At 34.4% G+C, this 4,674-nt stretch overlaps 1 pseudogene; it reads left to right on the top strand.

Moving 5' to 3' along the window:
- The first annotated feature begins 1,864 nt into the window (after window positions 1-1,864).
- LOC136071424 (flavonol sulfotransferase-like) lies at window positions 1,865-3,074 on the top strand (annotated as a pseudogene).
- The last annotated feature ends 1,600 nt before the right edge of the window (window positions 3,075-4,674 follow it).

Here is a 4,674-nt window from a genome sequence, read left to right as displayed (position 1 = left end):
AACATAAGAAAAATAAAGCTGCAGGAAGGAGAATTCAAAAACTTGCCAGGTTTGACAGATCGAGAGAACAGGTTCAACCGATTGAAACACGGGTTCTACAGAATTTAATTAAAGCCCAATAGTCCATCAAGTCCATTACATGATTAAGGTTTTAGATATATTTCACATATATAGTATTTAAAGGAAACCCTAAATCATGTTTTGAGAGGACTTTGGAGGTGCTCTTATAAGATCTAAAAGGTATTGTGCCTTCCTCTTTCAAAGTTATTACTAGAAATCATTCTCATACCATTAGAGCTAATAGATCTGAAGTTGCTGCAACAAGATTATACATAGTTGATGATTTAAACCTTCAAGGGTGGTCTTGGAGTCACAAACTGGAGAGTTTGTGTTGCTAAACCTTTGAGTGGGATCTCAAAGTCACAAGCGTGAGAGTTTATATTCTGCAAATCCAAGAGAGAAGAGTCCATGAATCTAGAGCTTGTATGTAATCATGTCAGTAAGTTACTACTGGAGATAACAATAGATTTAGGGTTAAATCTTTTGTAAAAATTTTAATTCTCTATTAGTAGATTTGTTTATCTTGAGGATAACTAGATCAAATCCTCCCCAAGTTTTTTACCTTGCAACTGGATAGTTTTATTAGTTTTCCTGGATAATCATATCGTTGTCTTATTTATTTTTTTCGTACTGCATGATATGATATTTTGCTGTTTAACCTAGATCTCATAATTAACCTAAGTAACCACTTGGCTAATTCATTAGGTTAAATTAATCTGTTTTTCAAGTGGTCTAAACAAACAAACAAACATAATATAAATTGACAATTCATTGTAAAGCTAGAGTTAGTTAAAAAATTCTTAGATTTGTGAAAGTTAAAAAAAAAAAAAAAAAAATTAGTTATGATTTAACTATACATGAGAAAAAAAAAAAGTAATTAAGTAACTTGTGAACAAGTTTGAATTTGTTTGACAAGAAATAACAAAATTTGAATATGTAATTTTGACTAGTGATGATCTTGTGATTGACTCATTTTAGAAATAATTTAAATGAATAAGCCTGAACTCATTGGATAGGCTGGTATTTTATGGTGTTATGTGGTGGATGATATCGAAGGAAGCGAGGTGAAGTTTGGAATTATTTTAAAGCTGGAGGTAGAGACTTTGATTGGCCATGGATTTGCATTGAAAAAAAGTTTTATTAAAAATTATATATATATATATATATATTAAAAAGAAAATTGGCCAGGTCAGGGGGTTCATTTGAACCCCCTGGCCTTAAGGTAACGCCGCCCCAAGTTGGGGAAAGAAATAGGGACAGGTATAGGCAGTTGACTTATAATGAACTGAACTTTAAAGGATTCAATAGATTATGTAGATTAAGGGTCTGTTTGGATTCAGCTGAAAACTGAAAACTGAAAACTGAAACTGATACTGTAGCAAAATAATTTTAAAATGTGTGAATAGTTCCGTGCGACCATTTTTAATGAAAAAGTTAATAAAAATTGAGAATTGTGGGACCCACGAACAGTGCTCAGTGCACTGTTTACTGGCTGAAAGTCAAATAATGCGGCTACTGTTCAATGAACAGTAGCCGCACTACACCTGAAATGCTTGAAAACCAAAAAAAAAAAAAAACAGAAACGCGCTTTCATCAAAACGCTGACGCGAGACGCCGAATCCAAACGGCCTCTAAGCCATCTACTAATTAAGAAGTACAAGTCAAGCTCATCTAAGACTGCCTTAGCTAGTGATCCATACACAGGATGGGGAGATAGGGGTTTGGGACAATTGAAAATGTATTGCTTTTCACTCCCTCTCTTTTTCATTTTGCTTAATTTTCTACCCCCACCTCACATTATAAATATGAGTTGCCTAACATTTCCCTCATCATAGTTGTCCTCTTAGTGGATATACATACACTGCCAAAATATTTTGAGCTAGTTCTGCTTTCAATCGATGGAATTCTCTTCTTCCAATTTTCCAAAGTGAATCATGAACCCAAAAGCAATGAGAAAGTAGGCTATAGGTCTAACGATTACAAAGAGAAAATCTCAACCTTCCCAAAAGGAAAAGGATGGCTGTCTGATGAAGTCCACCATTACCAAGGTTTTTGGTATAATTTCTTCTACTTAGAAGGACTCTTGTTAGCTCACGAACATTTCAAGCCTCAACCCAACGACATCATTCTGAGCAGCACTCCAAAATCAGGAACAACATGGCTTAAGGCCTTGTCTTTTGCCATCGTGACATGATCCAGTTTCGATGCTTCTACGAACCCTTTGCTCACAACAATGCCACATGAGTGTGTACTCTCTCTAGAGAGTGATCTAGCACATAACTCATTCCACCGGAATCTAGACACTCCGCTTGTAGGTACGCATGTTCCCTACACTTCCTTACCTAAATCTATAATAGATTCTAGGTGTAAAATAATTTATATATGTAGAGATCCTAAGGATGCATTTGTATCTCTATGGCACTTTCTTCGCAAGGCAAGTCATAAGGGTGTCGAACCATCGGCTAGAGAAGATGCTGAGTTTGAAGAGGCATTTAAGCTCTTCTGTGATGGAGTATCTTATTTTGGACCATATTGGGATCATGTGTTAGGATATGGGTTACCCTTTCTCCTTGGAGGAAGAAGGCAAAGGAATGGTTCAAAAGATCATAGACCTATGTAGTTTCAAGAATTTGTCCACATTGGAGGTGAATAAAAGTGGACGGCTTCATGATCGCCCTTATGCAATTGAAAAAAATGTTTTTTAGGAAAGGTGAGATTGGAGATTGGAAAAATCACCTCACACCTATGATGGCTGCACATCTTGACCAAATAATTGAGCAAAAACTAAGAAATTCTGGCTTGACATTGATTACCCCCATCTAATGCATGAATTACCATGGCATATTTGCACCTAGTGTTTCAGCCAAAAAAAAAAAAAGTGTTCTAGTGGGCATTCGCTCATCATGGACAAAGAATAACTTGTTACCTTAATTTTAGTTAATAAGGTGTGGCGGCTACACACGCCATGCATGATGTTCGTGTTTTTTTTTTTTTTTTTGGGTTGTAATTTCCAGTTCCTGTACTACATAAAAGTATGATGTACCACCCATTATTGTTAACTTTTGATTGAAATAGTAAAAACCTGGAATCTCAAAAGGTTTTTTCTTTTTCTCTTTTTTTTTTTTTAATGATGAAGGAGAGTTTTGAACTGTAATTATATAAAAAGAGAATTTAATGTTATTGAATTACAGAACTCTTAGTTGTCACTGTAGTTTTAGAACTGAAAGAAAGTTGTCAATTTTATTTTTTTATTTTTATTATTATTTTTTTTTCCTTGAGGGGTTTAGCATCTTTTGTCATCTATATTTCAGATTGATAGGCTGCAGAACTAGTTCTTAAACATGAAAACGCCACATTTGAAAGGTACAAATAATACTAAGTGTACGTTTGGTTCTAGCTTAAAAATTCAGTTTATATTATTATTTATGAGCCTCATTGCACTTTTTGGTATTATTCATGAGGCGACCTGTACTATTTCAGCTAATTTTTACCTTTATTTACAATACTTTCAGTAAAGAGTTTTCAGTTTCAGTAAAATAAGAGACCCTAAACTGGCTTCTTTCAAATTGTGGGGTTTATGATCCCCGTTGCGTATCCCTAAGCTTTAGAAAAGAAATTGAAAAAGACTTCCAAGCAGGTTTCAAGAATGCATGCCTTCGCCAAAAATAACTTAAAAAGCCGAAGTACTAGCATGCAAGCCAGACAGTACACTTGAACAAAACAAAACAAACATTGAAATTTGTATTTCCTCATTGGTGTTATCTAAGGATTTTCCAGTCCTTTTTGGGCTTTATTTCTCCTTTATCTTCCACCGGCCCACCCCACATCATGTCTCTTTCTTTGCTTGATTGTCCCCCATTCTAATAAAGATTTGTCAACATGTCTAGCAATATGATAGTACTTGTAGCTTATTTAGTTTATTTACCTAATTACCTTAATGCAAGTAGAAATAGTGTAATTTAGTGTTGGATTAGTACAAGTTTCTTCAATTTCTTAGGTTGATTCTACTTGCATTAGTTTTATTCTTTTATTATGTTTTTTATTAAGAGGTCCTCTGAGATATTTCTGAACTCTTGAAGTTGAATTCATTTAAGTTAGAAAATAACTTTTGAGCAAACAAGATATCCATCCATTAGATATTTTGTTTCAATGATGAAACAACATGTTGGGATTTGGACATATGTCAAATAATTACCACATGTACACATCTCAACGGGTCCAGTGCATCGTGCACAGATGCACTGGATCCGTTAAGATGTGTACATGTGGTAATTATTTGACATATGTCCAAATCCCAACATGTTGTTTCATCATTGAAACAAAATATCTAATGGATGGATATCTTGTTTGCTCAAAAGTTATTTTCTAACTCTTGCCCTTGAATTTAAACCAACATGGGGCGAAGTCACATGTATCAATGTCATACAATTTCTCTAAGCGCCCCACCCCCCCCCCCCCCCACCCAAACAAAAAAAAAAAAAAGAGAAAAAGAAAAAACCTTTTGAGATTCCAGGTTTTTACTATTTCAATCAAAAGTTAACAATAATGGGTGGTACATCATACTTTTATGTAGTACAGGAACTGGAAATTACAACCCAAAAAAAAAAAAAAAAA

This window comes from Quercus suber, unplaced genomic scaffold (genome assembly GCF_002906115.3).
Source record: "Quercus suber isolate HL8 unplaced genomic scaffold, Cork oak 2.0 scaffold_311, whole genome shotgun sequence".
In the NCBI taxonomy this organism is placed as follows: domain Eukaryota; kingdom Viridiplantae; phylum Streptophyta; class Magnoliopsida; order Fagales; family Fagaceae; genus Quercus; species Quercus suber.
This window is presented reverse-complemented; position numbering and strand designations above follow the sequence as displayed.